Here is a 20,015-nt window from a genome sequence, read left to right on the forward strand (position 1 = left end):
ACACAGATGTTAAACAGTAAGGGGGAAACTATCAAGCCCAGTGGCATCCCAGTGGAGTAACCAAGAATTTCCTGATCAACTTGGAAATTGCAGCTCAAGAAGGAGCATTTGATGGATGTCTCAGGGATTGATTCTTTTCAGATCCCACAATCCTGGAACTTACTAGAGAGTAATGTTTAAGAGCATTAATTCATAGAATTGTTTTCTAATAGGAAAGACATGCCCAGATAGCTTTGTTAGCATTTTTCAACAATTCTTTCATATGCATGGAATATTAAACCTGTCAAAAGCTTTGAAATACTGACAGATCATCCTGAGCAAAGCACAGTACTTTTGACAGACCTGTTTGGTTTTTCTGCTTCTGCAGCCTTGCTTCACTGAGCAAGGAATGCAGTTATGTTTGGCTACGTTCATTTTTTACTTTACAGGGGTCGCAACCCCAAAAACAGAGTGACAAAGGACTGTCAATCAACATGAGATGACTCTTGGCTCAAGATCTAAATTTTAAAAAACAAACATGTTAGATACATGACAATCACAATTTAACCTGTGAAATAAAAATACTTTTAAAGTTTTGACAGCCTGTGACTTGGATCAAAGGATTCACCATTTCTGACAACACTGTTAAGCATTTAAGCCCCAAACCAGCAGGGTGCTAGATGGATGTGCAAGCAAATAGTGTATCATCGCTTCTGGGATTTGAGTTCCTCTCTGCCAATTGCAAAAAGTGATCTAGGAGTTTACTGGAGAAATTCAAAAATAGTAATGAATTCCTTGCCTGGACCCATTTGCAGCTGTGGTTCATGACCAAAGAGTGCAGTGGGACAGTGAGCATTTTCTGTGGGGGTCCCTCTCCCCTGGAGCAGTCTGATTCCCACTCTGATGACCTTCTGGAGGCTTGCAGGACCCTGGCTTTTCCAGAAGGTCTCTGAGAATTGATTAGAAGAGCAACTGTCACGAGAATGCTTTGATTCCTGTTTGTTTTATTATCACTGATTGTCGTTGAATTACTGCTTTTATTAGAACTTATAATGAGATGTGGTGCTGAATACCAGCTTGGATGGCTCCAAAAAGAGGTTGGACCAATTCATGGAAGTCCTGGGGATCAATGGCTATTAGCCTTGATGACAGCATGATTGCCCTGAAGGCCATCTTCTGGGAGACTAGTGGACTTCCTTGTGCAGGTGGTTGGCCACCTCTGAGAACAGACTGCTAGGCCAGATGGGCCAGCCATCCGATACAGCAGGGCACTGCTTATGTTCTTATGCTTTGATATCTGTAAACTGTCTTATATCCATCTGGATGATGATAAATTTCATAACTCAAATAGATAGATAGATAGATAGATAGATAGATAGATAGATAGATAGATAGATAGATAGATAGATAGATAGATAAACAAAGGAGCAAGAAATTCCAGTGTACTCATATAGAGCAAAAACTGCTTGCAGATGGAATGCAGAAACTGATTTTTGCTCAAATGCTGTCAATGCTCTATGTAATAAATCCCACACTTTCTCCTTTGTTATGTTGCTAAAACATCAGCAGAGGGCGTACAAGTTAAATGGAGGAAAAAGCCAATGACAGTCAGCCTTGCAAGAGGAAACTTAATAGGAGAGGTTGTCTTACTTAGCATGAATGAAATTCCACTTCATATTTCTTTCTTTGTTATTAAAATACGAATATATTTCCTGATTTGATAAACTCCCTTTGGGCCTGGGGAAGACTACATGCAGTCTGAATCTATCTTCATTTATTCAGTGGAACACAGCAAAACTTGGATTACTTTAAAAATACGTATGTTAAAATAATTATACATGGTAAATACAATGATCTATTTATAATGGTTCTGATTCATCGAACAAAAAATGCTTCCAATTTGCTGATGTGGTTTATCTCATGAGTTTTAGTTTGCTGGTTCTATTATTTGTGATTGTGACAGTCACTAACATTTTTGTTTTAGAATGTACTACCAACAATTTTAGAATGTTGGTGGCAAAATATTTTTTGGCCCTGGTTTCTTTGTATAAAAGCATCTAGAACAAAAGTTATACAATTTCCACAGAAAAATAACATGTCTAATCTGTCTTAATATCTCAGTGATACAGGGAAGCTAATATGAAAAAAAATCAGAGGTGATTTTTTCTCATTTTGATATGTGTTTACAGCTGATATTATTACATTTTAAAAAATGTACTCATTAGTTGCCACTATCTCTAATGGATTATAAAAAATTTATACTTTTCCTTCTACTCTCTATATTTGTGGGAATATATACCAAAAATCAAAATATGAAACCTCCAGTTGTTGCCCCAAATTTGGGCACCCTGAGTTGGCGTGGAGATGGAAAGAATCTAGTCTCTGAATTTGGGAGAGAAACACCCAATAACTTTGCAAAGTGGCTTTTTTGCTTCCTGACAATATGGATCACAAGTACTTTAGGCAAAGCAAAAAGCTTTTATTAAGGGGTGTGTGTGTCAAGTCTTTTTATAGGGTGCAAATGATTACATACCTTTGATATTTGTGGTAGGTGCATTACAAATCAAACAATACAAGACATTGATGTGCAATAAAGGCTTTGTTTGTGTTTGTTTTGTCCTTAGATAAATACCACAAGTGACAAATTTTTGGGACCTGAGATACATCCTTTCCTTTCTCATCCAGGTTTGTTTCTTTCTTAACACTTGCCACTTTAATCAAGGACTTTAGAAAACAGCCCCATTGTTTCACTATCCCCGAAAGGGCTAGTTTTTAAACACACCAAAGGACATGGCTTTTTTCAAAGGAAAAACATGGTGTCCTAAACTTCAAAAGGAGGCATAGACTGCAGTGCTAAAATGCTAATATCACTTTTATTAAAATGCTAATAATAAAGCCTAAAATTCCACTTAACACAATCACATAGCACAGTAATTGAGTGTATAGGATTTCCATCTAAAGTATGAAAGATGCTATTTTGAAATCTAGATTTGTGTGCTTGACTGCACTAGGGAATTATTGGCTAACACATTTGGAAAACACCAAATTGGGGAAGGTTGTATAAAGGGGTATTACTAGGGGTATCTGCAGGGAATGGTAAAAAAGAAAAGTCAAGATGGCAGCCACAACAGTGTGATTGAAGTTCCACCCATTTTTTACGTGCATCATATGCACATAAAAAATGGGTGGAGTTTTGGTCACACCATTGGGACCACCATTTGGGCTTTTTTGACCATTCCCTGTGGATCCCCCTGGATGATGCACACCTGCTTGAGTTATCCAGTTGCAGTTCAGAAGGGTTGGGCTGAAATGATTGGGTCCTGCAGCAGCTGTCAGCCATTTACCTTCCAGCGCAGTGTTTCTCAACCGTAGCAACTTTAAGATATGTGGACTTCAACTCCCAGAATTGGAGTTGGGGCTGGCTGGGGAATTCTGGGAGTTGAAGTCCACATATCTTAAAGTTGCTACGGTTGAGAAACACTGTTCCACTGTAATGAGAAAAGACTGTTCCCAATCCCACCGCACTGCTCTGCCAAGGTAAGTCTCGCAAGCTTCCAACTATGATGAAGTGGGCTGAAATATCCACTATTTTCTTTTCTCTGAAAGGAGTTAAAGGAAAATCCCTCTGAAAAAACAATGTGAGGTAGGGCAAATTGACACCGTCACAGTGACATGATTACTCGCATAATCACATCCTTTGGGGCTTCAGCTCACACTTCCTGATTTCACAGACTTCCAAGTGGTTCATCATATGCCAATTTTGGCGGCGCTGCTGCCCAAACCTCTCAGCTATTATTTGGCTGAACACAGGAAGCCGGATGAGGAGGAGGCGAGAACATGAATAGTGGCCCTTGTACCTGTCATGGTATGTCAGCAGCTTAGCAGGTCATTCTGGGCAGTGAAATGCCAAAGATGGATTTTCTCTGAAGTTTTAAAGGTTAGAATGAAACCTGAAGTGTACAAGTTTTAAAAGTGTCAGAGTTTACCAGTCTGAAATGACTGAAATACTCAAAATTAACTATAATACAGAAAATGAGCCTAACACAAAAAAGGATTATTTACTTCAGAATTTTTAAGAAATCTGTGCATTAATAGGTATTTTTGAATTAGTTCTCTTAAGCCCAGATGTGTTGGGACTGGTCCTGGCTGTTCAGGGTCAAAAGGAACTCTGCGCATGCTCAGATACTCTTCTGTATTAAGAATTCTTCTGCTAATATGCTATATTAAATTTTTGTCCTGCTATTGATCTCTGGGTATCTCTGTCTTACATCAAGTCTTAACCATCTTAGTGTCTTTCTTCCTTCATTGTTATGCTGTAGCTGCAACCCCAAGTTTATACAGCCCGTTCAGAATTAGACATGTCAAACATAGAATGGTGTGCTAATCCAAATACAGTGTAAAAATCATCCCAATCCCCTGCCTTTTTAAAAGCTTTGCTTGGGTTTTTCTTTTTATGCATATAGCACTTTAAAAAAATGTTTTAACTGATACCTGTATAAAATATTATGAAGTGCCTTTCTAAAACTCAATTCAATTTTTTAAATGATGTTGGTTTGTCCTTTACTTTAGGCAGGGGTGGGGGTCAGAGGCATGTGCAGAAAAGAAGAGGGTTACACTTTCCCCCTTGTACTGTATTCTTAATCTAACATCAGCCCACCAACAAAATGAAGTTAATCCACGGAAAGGGAAAAAACTTGCTTTGGTCATACAAGAAGAAAGAGGATGACTGAGTCAAACTTTGAGTCAGCCGGTATGTGTCTTCAGTATAGCGTTGTGTGCACTTAATCCATACACTCACACTCCATCCTATATTTGAACAGGGTCAGCTGCAATTCTTTCTCTCCATGCCTCTGGTGAGTAGATGGTCTGGTCACTTGCTTGTCAGATAGTTGGTATAGAGCAATAGTTGACCCTGCCATTGTGATGGGGTATAATGGTATGTTGCTTGCAATATATAAAAATCCTTAGTGTTCTGGGTCAGAGTTGAGTCAAGCTGATCTTAATAAATGCAATCAGTGCACCTCTTATATCCTTGCCTCTTCAGAAATGAAGACCCCAGAAGTGAAGTTGTATTCCTGTGCAGGAATGATGGCATGCCAGAGACCAAGTTTGGTCTCCAAACCCCATCTTATGCTAATTCAAGCAGAAGGATGGAAGGCTAATTGCCTCATTCCTAAACAGACATAAGAAAACAGCACCCTGTTTGATGTTAGTTAAGTAGTGACCAACTTAAAAAGAACATTAAGTGGATGCTCCAAGGTCAAAGCAGAACAGCAACTTATTGGCAATATGCCAATATGGCAAAGATGTCTATTGTACTTGAGAGCAGTTGGCTGCCAAAAAGGAGAGGATGAACAGAAAATTGCACTGTTCCTCACAGTGGCTGGAGAATATGCCCTTGATTTGCATGATATTTTTACAGTCATGGATGAAGAAAGAAATAACTTTGAAGCCCCCCTTCAGAAATTTGAGTCCTACTGTGTGCCAGGAAAAAACATAATGTGATCCATCTTCAGATCATGCCCACCTAAGGAGACTGAGAGTTGAAGGATTAGTTGCAGATCTGAAACTAAGGAGCAAGTCTTGTGATTTTCATATGTTGACTACTCTTTGATCAAAGATCAAATTATTTTAGGCCTAAGAAAGGAGGGGGTGAGAATGCTTGCTCAGTTCACTTCTTGTGTCAGCACCTCCTCATAAATAAACAACATGCTGCCAACACTCCTTTGGCGAGAGGTCTCGCTGAATTCATTTGCTGGTGCTTGCTGAATGAGGATGCAGAATTGGCTGTGTCATTTACATGAGCCAGTGTGTGTGATGGGCAAAGGGTCAGAAGGGAGTTTTTTTTTTTCTGTGCCTTTGAGCCAGTGTTTGTTTGTTTATTTTCAAGATTTATAAGGCTGCCCACCTTGAACAATGCGACTCTGGGCAGCCTACAGCATAAACACACAATAAATCAAAAAGAAGGAAAAAACACAAATGAAACCATATAACAATATACAACAATATAGACCAACAACATATAAATACACAATCTAAAATGGTGACCAAGCACACAACAAAACAACCACAGGAGGGACTCCCACTCAACTGGCCTTCATGCCTGGGGAAGTGTTGACTCCTGGCAACTGCCTGGACTAGTCCCTGCAGTCTTCTTGGCAAGCTTTTGGAAGTGGTTTGCCATTGCCTCCTTCTTAGAGCTGAGAGAGAGTGACTGGCCCAGGGTCACCCAGCTGGCTTTGTGCTTAAAGTAGACTAGAACTCACGATCTCCCGGTTTCTTAACCACTACACCAAACTGGCTTTCAGAGAAGGGTCAGACTGGAGAATAACTTTAGACAACAATCTCACCAAGAGCATTCAATAAAAGCATGGTCCCATTTTGGTATGCTGTGTATGCAAAAATTGAGCTGAGGCTTCAGTCACATGGTCATGGCTGTCATCATGATACCCCTCCTCATCTCACTATCTCTCAGCTCTACCTACTTGATAAAGCTGTTGTTATGGGGAAAAATTGGAGGAGTGTGGTTGTGTACAATACCTTGAACTCCTGGAGGTAAGCAGGATACAAATCTGATGAATGAATGAATGAATGAATGGGATAAATCCATCCATCCATCTCACCAACTCTGATACATCATAACAGTATTACATGTTTCTGTAATTTCTACTCCCTCAATCCTGCCCAGTCCTCTAATCCATGGTACCTACACGGAGAGAGGTAATAGTGTCGTATTCATATAACAATTGCCTCCTAAATCAATACAGAAATAAGCATTACTTGAATACATGGACAGGCTTTGTAGTAATCCTAGTGTGGTTAAACAGAGATCTTGTGCCAAGGGTAAACCATCCATTTTTGGGTGATTTGGGGAAAAATGCTACCCATCCTTAAGGTCAGCATCCTTCCTGATTCTTGACTCTGCTATTCTATGAACATAACTTTATTAGACTTAATAAATGGAAAGTCACTGTTTTACTTAGCCTAATATTAAGATATCCTTTTTTGTTGTTCATGCTACCATTTTCTGTACCAAATATTATCAGGTCATTTTTTAAAAAATGCAATAATTTTCTTAGAATATAAAACCCTTGGTTTCGATGGTATTCATGTTTTGCTTCACTGAATGCTTTCAACATCATTGGTTGCTTTGAAAGGCAATTTAGAACTTCAGTGTAGAAATGCAGCAAATGCCTTCAGGAAATTCAATGCTGTACAACAAAAGATAGGCAGCCTTCACTTACAAGGATTACAGAATAACATGCATTTATAAAATGTAGGCTTTGCAGGTTATCAACATCTCAACAATCATGATGTTGTATTCCTACAAAAGGCAATCTTTTTCAAGTTGGATTTACAATTCTTAAATGTATACTGTTTCAGGAATACTTTAAGTATCAAATCTTTTTTCATACTATATTTTCCTTACTCCCATACAGGATTAAACTGATTATGTCTCCAGGAACAGTTTCCCCTTCATTTTCACTTTAAAAATATTGATTTGAAATAAGTGCTATTTGGTTTCTCTTCAGCCAGGCAGCTAACACTTTTGTTCTTGATGTTTTCCAGATGTGTTACTCCAATCAACCCATCCAGAATAGCCATTAAAGTCTTTTATCCTATAGCTTAAAGTATATCCAGACAACTCTATTTGTAAGCTGCTGGGTGTGGTTTTTTTTACTCCTTATCACAGAGTTAAAGAGATATTGTAGCCATCTAGGCCAATCCCATGCTGATATTGGATATCCAGAAAAAAATAGCATTCCTACAGTGACTATCCACCCTCTGTTTGAGGGCCTCCAGCCAGGAAATTTTCAGCATTCCTCTAAGTCTGGAGGCTCAACACAGTCCTAGATCATTTGGGTGAACCCGTCAAATTATTGTTTATTAAATTAAATGGGCAAAATCATGTGAGGTCATAAGATCCCACCAGTTTTCAGCTTCTTATATGAAGTTTTAGAGGTGTGATTTCTGAAATCTTGCTAGGTTTGAGTATCTCATGAGATTTGCAATAATTGTCATTTCATTCTTTAAATGCTAGCAAGGGTTGCCTACATCATTATAATTCACTTGTAATTCACAATTGCTATGTACTGTTTGTTGGAAAAGACAAGAAAATTCCATATTGTAAGACAGTTTACCCTGTTAACTCTGGAGAACCTAAGCCACCAGAACATTTCTTCCTAAGCTTTCCTAGGGCTGAGAGAGAGTGACTGGCCCAATGTCACTCAGCTGGCTTTGTGCCTAAGGTGGGACTAGAACTCACAGTCTCCCAGTTTCTAGCCTGATGCCTTAACCACTACACCAAACTGGCTCTCATACTGCCCTGATGTTATAGTCCTACTAGTGTTACCAAAATGCTTCTCAATCTACTTTTAGATTGTCATCTTAGACCCAGCAATGATACATATATAAAGGGTATATATGTATCATTGCTAATTTTTGAGGAGTGGATTAGAGGGAAAAAAGTAACTATTGATTGGTATAAGGCAGCTCCTCTATTCTGAGTTATTTGATGCTAAATTTATATCGCCTGATATAAGAATAAATACTTTATTGCAGTTTTAGACCAGAATACAAACTAAAAATACAGTCAGTAAAACACAAATGAATAGATAAAATAATAGTAATAAAAAAGTAAAGATTCAGCATAATTAGACTTTAAAAAACTTAACTCACAATTCATATCATTAACTCAATTAAATCCTGTAGAGGCTACAAGCATGTGAAGAGTCCCTGTAGCTGTAAAACAAAAATTTACAAGAAAACATGTAACTTTCGAGTCTCTCCCAGATAATATATATATATTGGTTATATGTAAGGGCATAAACAGGTCACTGATTGAAAGTGATTTATATGATTATCTGGTAAGGTCAAGTATTGATGCCTGGTGCCTAACATGGTTGCTGACCCTTCATTTAGGTTATTGATTCAAATGTTGAGCTGCATTTACTATCATGCAGCTCCTCTGATGTTCCAATGAATCTTTCCTAATCTAAATATAGTACAAAGAATAAATCTTATTACAACATTATAAAGAGCAATCATATTCAACAAAAAATTATTTGCTGTGCTAAACATACCCAGTTTCTTCTTGTTAATGGGTCTCATAGCTTGGTTGGGTAAAGAGTTGCATTTCATACTTATTGATGATATCTGAGATTAGTTTTGATTTCAAAGTGCTTGTGTGTGTGATTTTAGCTTTTATATCATCCCATTCCCTTGCATATCAAGAGCCACAATGTGGATCTTAAGTCTTCTCTCCTCAACAGAAAAAAAATGAAGAATCATATAAGAATCTTACAAAAAGTATAAGATGATGATGTCAGCAAGAACGCCTATAAAGTTCTGTGAATAAGGCAGGATGATTGCATAAATAATGCCTTATCTGGAAAATCTTCAGAAATCCAAGGCAGCCAAACTAAGGCACTATGGCCTGAAGATGTTAGGAATGTTTATGGATTGATAGAGAACTAGAATTTAATAGAGGACAGACTATTATTGCTCAGTTTTCTATTTTGCTATATAATAATGAGTTTTCATGAAGGAGAAACCCTCCAAGTTAGGTTTCTGGATTAAGACAAAAATGCTGCGAAATGATGTTTAATAGACAAGTTTTTTTTTTTTTTTACTATTCATGGCAAAAATAGAAAAAACTGCTCCACTTAATGAGATTGGTTGTATTGGAAGTAACAATTTTCTTGGAAGTGACACAGTTGATGGAAATGTGAGTATCTCTCCCTGTGTAACAAAAGGTGAGATGGGGTTTGTTGCAGGTGATTTTCAGAAGGCGAGAGAGGGTGGTAGCCAATGCTTTCATTATCAATATACATGAGATGGTCTTACTAATTGAAATAATATTGATTTTTATTGCTCTTCTCTTTGTACTGTATGTACATATATCTTTTTGTCCGTATTATAGAAGAAGACACTGTTTCAATAAAGCTGACGTCTTTCTGTACGATACTCAGTGTTCCCCAATGTTTCAGAACCTTAAATTTGCCTGCATGCCATAGCATATTTTCAGTGTCATCAGGCTTACAGAGAGAAATCTGCACATGTGCTCAGAAACTCTCTGCATGACATTTCTTCTTCTTCCTTCTTCTGAAGGTAATAGGCTAATGGGATTACAGTTGTCAGAAGAGTGAGGGGCAAAGCTTGTGACAGCTTCAGTATTGCTGCTGGTGTTTCTTATCTCTCTCTCTATGTATTACTTTTGCACTTTGCCAGAGGAAGAAATTGCTGAGCTACTTTTTTGAGTAGGAAAAGAACTGGAAAATGGAGATAGAGTAGTGAACGGTTAGGTGATTCAACAACCTAGATTGCTTATTGCTCCTTATGGGTCTTCAGTCTGAACAACTCAGTTTTGGAAGAAAGACTAATCCACTGATCTGCCAAGCTCATTTATCTTCCTTGTTTCACCTCCTCCAGACTGCCAAATGTGATGCAACCAGAGGCAGGCTGTATATTTCCTATATGAGATGATTCAGTGGGAAAGAAAGAAAAGATGAGTAAATGGGAGACTTGGATGGCATATGTCCAGAGATACTCAATGGTACTCATTCACAGAGCTATTATCCAAAGTGTAGAAGATGAATAATGGGAGATTTGGGTAAAGAATGACTTCTTTACACAGTGCATATTTAAAACTAGGGAATTCGCCACCATTCACCACCACCTCATCTGATACCTTTAAATGGAGATTAGATAGATTAGATGGAATGTTGGGCTATTCTTCAGTCTGAACAACCATGAGGAGCAATAGGCAGTCTACATTGTTGAATCACCTAACCATTCACTACTCCATTTTCCAGGAGACTACTCAAAAAAGTAGCCCAGCAATTTCTTCCTCTGGCAAACTGCAAAAGTGGTACATAGAGAGAGAAAGATAAGAAACACCAGCAGCAATATTGAAGCTGTCACAAACTCTGCCCCTCACTCTTGATAGTAAATGGGAGACTTGGCATGATAGTTACTGTCTCCAAGATAAGAGGTAACATACTTCTGAATGCCATTTGCTGATCAGCAACAGCAGGAAAAGTGTTATGTCCTGCATATGGGCTTGTCACTGGCATACAGTGTCATTGTATGAATCAGAATGCACTAGGAAGGATTTTGACCAGATCAAAGATGATGATTTTGGGGCCTGGTTAACTGATAAAGCCCTACATGGCATAGGGTCTGTTTACTTGAGGGACTGCCTGTCTCCCATAGTATCTGCCTGGCCAATCCAATCTGGCAGAGTTGGTAGTCTGGGTTCCTTCTATTAAGCAATGCCACCTATTGGGACCCTGGAAATGTGCCTCCTCTGTAGCAGCACCTGCCCTCTGGAATGAGGTTCCCCCTGAGATCCAAACAGCCCCCACCCTACTGATATTTTGACAGGCCCTGAAGACGTGGCTCTTTGCCAAAGCTTTGGTGAAAGTAAGTGAAGCCCCCTTTGCTTTTTTTTCTTTGTTCCCATCTGGGTTTGTTTTCTCTGACACCTTTGTTTCTTTTGTTGTGTTTGTGTTTTTTGTGTTTTTTCTTTGTTTTTAAATGTTTTTAACAATTTGAGAGAGTATTAAAAAGTAAGTAAGAACTGAGAGGCTATCTAGCTCAAGGGTGGGCAACGTATGGTTCTCCTGATGTTGAACTCCAGCTGTAGTAGGTTTACCATTTGCTTTGAATTGAACAACATCTGGCGGGCCAAGGTTGCTCTTCCCTGATCCAGTCAATGCTCTGGTCTGAAGCAGCAAAATTCAGTGGCCAACTATTCTTCTGCCTAATCAACAACCCAGAACCTTTTGGCTATGTTATCATAATATACTAATCCAGATCAGTATTAGGTGCAGCATGTTGTATGAACCCACTAATCCAGTAAGTAGTAGGCCAGGCTACTTTGATCCCAAAATCCACTCCTCCTCCAATCAGTCATGTTGTACAGTCTGAAGAAGACGGTCATGAGGATGAGATCAGTCCCCACCTAGTCAGTCTTCCAGTGTAAGTGATTATGTTACAGGGAGGCAGAAAAAGCAAGATTCTCTACTACAAATCTCACTGGCTAACAGTCACAGAACACCCCTCCCAAATTCTGGTTGGCTGCATCATTTACGAGGCGGTGCCACTGCTGCCTGCTTAATAGGGAAAAGTCATTGAATTTTTAAAGCTGAACAGTGATTTTTCAGTGCAGGACTGATGGGATACCAGACAGGACTAGAGGAAGTAGCTGGTGATTTTGTATTGCCCAAAATTGCAGCCCTTGATCAAGTGTTTGTCCGATGATATGCTGTAGATAAACTAATGAGGATCTATGATAGGAGTAGTGGATGAATTAGTTAAATGTGTTGTGTGAACCCAGCCGCTGTATGGCAACCAAGTGGAAGCTATTCTACATAAAAGAAATTATTACCGAGCAAATAATGTTGTATTAATAATGCAGTATAGGAGAACTATTATTGTTGTTGTTGTTGCTTACATTTATATGCCGCCTGACTCCCACTGACTCTGGGCAGTTTACAAATTGTTAAAAACATTTAAAAACAAAGAGAATGGCCTCAGTTCCTTCTTTTTGACCCAAATAGCAAGACCAAAGGCCATACATACTGCACCGCATATGAAATGTTGGGTTTCCAAAGTGAGAAGATTTAATTGACCCCCGTTACATTTCACGCTCCCAATCTTGGTGTGATTCCCCTGCAGTGACAGCATGGAAAAGCAAAGGAAATGACTGGACCTTCAGGAGTCAGAGGACAGCACCAGGCTGCCCGCTTTTGAAGGACAACGATGTTTTCCATTTGGCTGCAATAAAAGAGAAGGTAATAGAGTGGTCTGCCTACAATGAGAAATGGAAGAAGATATCAGGACAGACGAAGCATGCTTGAGAACGGGAGCAGAGCTTCCTGATGGGCTCACAGCCTCATGGTCCTTGGTTTTGCCCTGCCTACAAACTGGCACACAGACAAAGTGTCAAGAATTACTAAGTTGTATATAGTTATAAAAATAAAGAGCAAGGAATCTAGGATGTGGTTTCAGGCAATGGAGCAACAAATATAGGGATATATATATATATTTTTTGCAGATACAGTCTGATTCTCATAACAACACATATTTCAGTAATGAAAAGATTCCAATAAATGACAATCCTAATATAAATAATAGCTGGATGCCTGATGCAGTTGTAATCATGGGGGGCCATCCCTGCCAGCAGTTGGCTTTAAGCTTGATTGCAATCAATGGGACTTGATTACCTGATTGTATGAGTGCTGGACTGAAACTTTACCTTTGTATTTTTCTTTTATATTGTGTTTAATAAAACATACAGCTGTAAGAAAAATAATAGACTTTAAAAACATGTAGCTCAATGACTGCATCAGAGACAATTTTTCTAGGGCCAGAGGCTGCAGTTACATCTGTAAAAAATTATTATTAAACTTGAACTAATTCAATCTGAGTTTGTGATCTGAGGGCCAATTGGTTCAATTTGTGCTGCTGTTAGATTAAAGATTTCATTAAAAAAACAAATCTCCATAGGCTAGAATTTGGGCAACTTGATCTGGGCTGCAAAACTCTAGACAACCACTAGATGGAAGCAAAGAGGTTTAGGGAGAAAATTCAACAGTTTGCTGCCATCTAGTGATTGCTGGATTTTTCCAGTCCAGATGTAATAGCCCTACTCTAATGAGGGCATTAAATGCCTACACTGCTGAAGAAATACTGTTCATTGCTTAACCCCCCCCCTGCCCCATGCTGCCCCCTTTAACTTATCTGTCTAGAATTTGCCATGGTTATTTCTCATGATAGGATCCATTACTGTTGTCCATTATTATTTCATCACAGTGTTCCTCAAAGCAACCCAAAGGTTATAGGTACCTTTTTTTTTACAGCCAGATTTTAAATGCTTCTTGAAAATAATTGCATCCATTTCTATGAAATCTGTCAACACTTTAGACCAACCTTTCTCAACCTTTTGACCCTGGAGGAATCCTTGAAATATTTTTCAGGCCTCGGGGAACCCCTGCACATTCAGGCTCAAATAGAGGCCAGAGGTTACAAAATTTTTATGTTCGTTTCATGTGTAGGCCTGTATATATGCATGAACAGTGTCCTTAAACTGAACATAAAGAATGAAACTTACCTCTTTAATGTGAAGTTGCCCGAATTTGAAATATTTTTTAAAAATAAATCATGATCTCCCGGGGAGCCCCTAGTGACCTCTCGCGGAACCCTAAGGTTCCATGGAACCTGGCTGAGAAACCCTGCTTTAGATAGCTTGTAAATATCATTCACTTTGGGGGAATAATAAAGCTATGGACACTGTAATTAACCCGATTTTAAAGGATTGCAATTTCAATATCTCTGCACTGATTTCTATGGAATTTGGCATGCTTCATCTCCTCATCGTGGGCTTTCCCATAAAACACCTTGCTTGACCAAAACAAAACAAACTGTGGTCACTGATGTGTTTGTTTTTCCCATGTTAGATAATGGGAAGGCAGAACTGGAAAGGAGTTGAGATGAGCTGTCCCCAGACTGACCTGTGTGACTGGGCATTTCCTCGAGCATTAGGTTCTAGAAGTGAGTCTGTTGGTTTCTGCATTGCCCTCATGAAAATCCACTAATCAATACTGCTGGGGAAAAGGCTAAGGCACATTGAAGCAAAGACTAGCCAATTTTATTATCCCATAAGTCTCTGTGGCTCACATCCAGTTCATCAGATATATGGAATCAGGTTGTGAGAGGAATTTCATAAATGCATACTGGTTTGAGAAGGAGAGGAACATGGAATTTTGAGGGTAAAGAGGATCACTTGAAATTGAGATTGAAAGACAGAATTATTTAAACTTTGGTTATAATACATGTGTCCTGGCTGTTCTTTGAAGCAAAACCAAGTACTCCCTCTTTAACAATGAACAGTAAACTGACTTTCATTTAACAGTAGATTGACTTTCATTTAACAATGAAAGCATTCCTGTTTTCATTCTCATAGCTCACTTAAGTTTGGGGAAACCATCTTCTAGTGGCCTTTTCTATATTAGTAGAGCCAGAGGCTTAGTTGGCAGAGATAGCATCCATAATACTTCAGGGATATGCCATTTCCCACAGTTCTTTGGAGTGCTCTGTAGTCACTCTTCAGCAAGATGGGAATTGAACTGGAGTTCTATAAATCCAGTGTGGTCAGCCTTGAGAGGTAGTCCAGACAAGAAGCATATCCAGGAATACTAGCTCCATCTTTATTGTAAGGTTACATTAACAGAATCTTGCAAGTCTGAAAGCACATCTCTCCCCCCTCGCCTTTACAGTCCAAGAAACCAGGGATGGTTCCTTCTGAGATGTTTGCCATGCCCCCATTCCTTCTGTGGGCTCAGCTGCCCCTTATCTGACCATTGCCTAGTCTGCAGCTCTCCCTCCTGTCTCCCAAGGTCATTCCCACATACCATTACAAGTGTAGACCATTAAATGTAATAATATTGGGATATTGATTTCCTGGCAGGTTCCCAGAGGCATCCATAGGATCCAGTGCTTTCAGCAAAATGAGAAAAGCCACTGTGATTCAACCTCAGCCCCTTTTATATGCTCGTCCAACGTACATAGGCATGGGGAGGAGTTGTGTTGTATCACAGCAACACCGCTTTTGTGATTTTCCCCTCACTGAATCTGCTTGCTTTCAGGTTGATGAAGCAGATTCCCATAAGCAAGAAGAAACAACAGGACAGTGATGCTAGCATGGGAGCCAGATCCCGCAGCAAACCCACATGTCTACTTTGTCCCCACATCAAGTCTGACATCAAGCCTGACTCCAAAAGGACAAAATTAGAGCAATTTTAATCTCCCAGGGCACTCCATGGCAGACTTCAAAGAGACTGTTTTGGAAAACCAAAACAGGACTTCAGCAACACAACTGAGAGAGAAATGCTGAATATATATACATCAAAAGAATTCTGGCAATCTCCAAAGGTCTCAATGAAAACACAATGGGGTTTTAACACATTGTAATTGTTAACTGATTACAATTTATAATCTGTCTCACCTGTAACCTGAATTTGCATAACCATCCTGTCTTTCCCTCACTAACTAAATTCTACATCAGTCTAGCCTAGTGATTCTCAACCTTGGTCGGTTGAAGATGTGCGGACTTCAACTCCCAGAGTTCCCCAGCCAGCATGCTGGCTGGGGAATTCTAGGAGTTGAAGTCCACACATCTTCAGGTTGCCAAGACTGAGAAACACTGAGCTAGCTACTCTGTGGATCTGATGAAGCAAACTGCAGCTCACAAAGCTTGTTTTTTAAATAACATTTTAGTTGGGAAAGGTGTTATCAAACTCCTTCTGATTTTTTACTCCTGTAGACTAACAGGGCTATCTACAATGCCTGTTGCACTATGTATCACAGATGATATTCGTGTTACCCAGAGGGGAGAAAAAAAGCAGAATTAATAAATAAAACATAATTAAGCATGATAACAGTCCTCTAAGAAAAGGAATAGATTAATCAAAATAATGCTCAGACACAGATGCACACAGTTTCCTTCAGTATAAATCAGAAAAATATTAAAGTGCCTGCCAGGTGAGTTTAAATTAAAACATAAACTAAATAATTTTCCTAGGTGATAGTGCAAAATGTAAAGGCATTAACTCTCATATTACTTAGGTTATGGGAAAAAACAATGCAAGCATCAGACTAATGTTGTTAGAAATGTATTTTCCATCCTTCACTTTTTCTGTCCAAGCAAAATTGAACTTGAAACAGGAACTGGTCCTTTTACACTGATTACAAGTGCATTCTGTGTGTAGAGTTAACAGCAGTAAAAGAGAAGGTTAAAGTGGTTGGTCTCTACAAACTTTTAAAAGTAGCTATAAGGAAGTCCATGTTTCTAATGGAAGTGAAAGGGATAAACAGTTCTGTGATTGACAGGACAGAAGGCTCGTCAATATTGTTCAATCAACATATAACTTAGGATTTATGTTCTTAGGATTTATGTTAAGTTTCCCATGCTTCTTCCGTTATCTGCAACTAGAATTTTCCCACAGTTATTCATAGGAGTATGTTGGAAGGAAGGAAAAAAAGTGGCAGGAACTTACACACACACACACAGTAGAGATTCTTCTACAATCATGCGTTGCTTATTATATAACAGTGCTATTCAAGTAAAGAGTTGGTGCTTATTGCTATTATACAGCGGCCTTACCGTAACAAATTACGAGGTATCTATATACACAGACTCTTTCACAGTTCATTAACTGTTTTATTCCCTCCCTCCCTTATTCACACAGGTTTTATTTATCACTGTTTTGTTAGGCTAACCCAGTGTTTCTCATGCTGGCTAGGGAATTCTGGGGGTTGAAGTCCACACAGCTTAAAGTTAATGAGGTTGAGAAACACTGTGCTAACCCTTTTACATAGCAGTTTTTGGGCTGCTCTTTAGCCTGGAGAGGAGAAAGGAAAGAGGGAAAAATAACTCTTTTCTGATCCAGTAGCTTGGTCATAGGTTTCTACGCTGGCTTTAGGCCTGACCGTTCCAAATCTGTTCAGTCCTTTTCACCATCCAGTCTGCGCTGCAGATCTCCCTTTCTGATCCTGCTGGCTCCTCCTGTGTGTAATGATTGCCCAGCCCAAATACTCAGACTCACAAGAGGTGCTTAAATGAAATCTGATTTATTAGGGAACTTAGGACAAATACAGAGAAAGCTGAGAATGAGCAAAAGCGCGCCAAATACAAACTTAAGACTCCTCCAGTGCGTGCGTGTCCCGCCCCCGTTGCAACAGCCCCGCCCGGTCCAGGTGCTAGCAAACGTCAGACCTGCTAGCCTGGGAAACTGACCTTGAACATAACAGATAAGAGGAAAACATTCCAAAGCCAAGCCAAGAGATAAGTACACCCATCCTCCCATGAAAGATGAAACACGTATCCAATTAATGACATGAGAAACGTTACGATGTCTCAGAGACATTGAAACGGCGAACATGACATACCGCCTCCCTAAAAAAAATCAGGGACCCGGTTTTGTTGGATAAGCAGAGTGGAAACGGGCAACGAGGATAGGAGAAGCCACATCCGGTGCTGCAACCCATTCGGGATGGGGAAAATGCTTCCAACGAACTAAATACTGCAAAGTATTGCGAAGGCGTCTAGAATCTAAAATGTCTTTAACTTCGAAGTGTTGTTGCCCATCGATCATGATGGGGGTTGGAGGCGGAGGTTGATCATGCCAGCGGTCAGAACGAATAGTCGGTTTGAGCAAACTGCAATGAAAAACAGGGTGTAAGCGTTTGAGATTATGGGGCAAGTCAAGTTTAAAAGTCACAGGGTTAATTTGAGCAACGATAGGGAAAGGACCCACAAATTTAGGTGCCAATTTTTTAGAAGGTTGTGATGACTTGATAAACTTAGTGGAGAGGTAAACCAAATCACCAACTTGAAAGCCAGGCTGAAGGGCACGTTTCCTGTCAGCAAAATGTTTGTAATCCAATTGGGCATCAGCCAGTGCTCTTTGAATCACTGGCCAGGAGTCTGACAGTTGCGTGGCCCAATCTCCCGGTGAGGTAGATACGGCAGGGGGTTGGGGCAAATCCGGGATGGGTACAAAGTCTCTGCCCTGCGCCACACGAAATGGGGTTTGGCCAGTGCTTTGGTGGACGGCATTGTTGTAAGCAACCTCAGCGAAGGGAAGGAGATCCACCCAGTTGTCCTGCTGATAATTCACAAAAGCTCGGAGGTATTGCTCTAGAGTAGAATTTAACGCCTCCGTGGCTCCGTCCGTCTGGGGATGCCACGCCGTGGACAGGGCTTGTTTCGTGCCTAGCAGTTTGAGGAATGCCCGCCAAAATTGCGAAGTAAATTGTGTGCCCCTGTCCGAAATTAAGCAAGAGGGACATCCGTGTAACCTGTACACGTGTACGAGAAAGAGGCGGGCCAATTGCCGTGCCGAAGGAATGCCCACGCAGGGGATGAAGTGGGCTTGTTTTGAGAAAAAATCCTTGACCACCCAGATGACCGTTTTTCGTTGGCTGGGGGGTAGTTCAACAATAAAGTCCATGGAGATTTCATCCCAAGGGCAAGCCGGGGTAGCTACGGGCTGCAACAGCCCCTGTGGTTTACCCACTTTGCGTTTGGACATCGCGCAGGTAGTGCAGGAGGCGATGTATTCCTTAACATCTTTTCACAAACCCAAAATGCCTGGCGACCTTGTCATCGTGTGAACGGAGCAACACCTCTTTTCTTAAGCTTTCAGGCATGTAGAGGCAGTCGGATTTCCAAGCAAGTCCCCGGTCAAAAGTAACATTGTCCTTGTTTGCGAGCAACCAAGTGTCAGTTTTTAATTCCTTTAGAAACTTTTGTTGCAACGGGGAAGGAATTGACAAAGCGCTCGGCTGGGCGGCGTCTGCAGCGGGTGGCTGCTGCGCGCGCGTTTGACTACGCGTCACAGCCTGCTTGCCCAATTGGGGCGCCGTCCACAGGGTGCTAACCACCTCTGGCGCTGCCCCAGAGTCCTGAGGTTGCCTTGACAACGCATCAGCCAGGAAATTCTTTTTCCCCGGAATGAACTTCAATTGGAAATTGAACCGATTAAAAAATTGAGCCCAACGGACTTGTTTTGGGCTTAGTTTTCGAGGGGTGCTAAGAGCCTCCAAATTTTTATGGTCAGTCCACACCTCAAAGGGATGATTCGCCCCCTCTAACAGATGTCGCCAAGCTTCCAACGCGGCTTTTACTGCGAATGCCTCTTTCTCCCACACATGCCAACGTCGCTCAGTCTCGGAGAACTTACGGGACAAGTAGGCACATGGCTTGAGGCATCCTGTCCCGTCTTGTTGCATCAATAATGCCCCAATGGAATAGTCGGAGGCATCAGCCTGAACCACAAAAGGTTTTGAGGGATCAGGATGTTGCAAAATGGGCTCTTTGATAAAAGCTGCCTTAAGCCGCTCAAATGCCGTTTGACAAGCAGGCGTCCAGCGCAACAGCGCCCCTGGGTTCTTTACTCTCCGAGTGTCTCCCAAACCCTTGGTTCGGAGCAAATCGGTTAGGGGTAAGGCAATTTCAGCAAACCCCTTTA

This window comes from Candoia aspera, chromosome 5 (genome assembly GCF_035149785.1).
Source record: "Candoia aspera isolate rCanAsp1 chromosome 5, rCanAsp1.hap2, whole genome shotgun sequence".
NCBI classification, from domain to species: Eukaryota; Metazoa; Chordata; class Lepidosauria; order Squamata; family Boidae; genus Candoia; species Candoia aspera.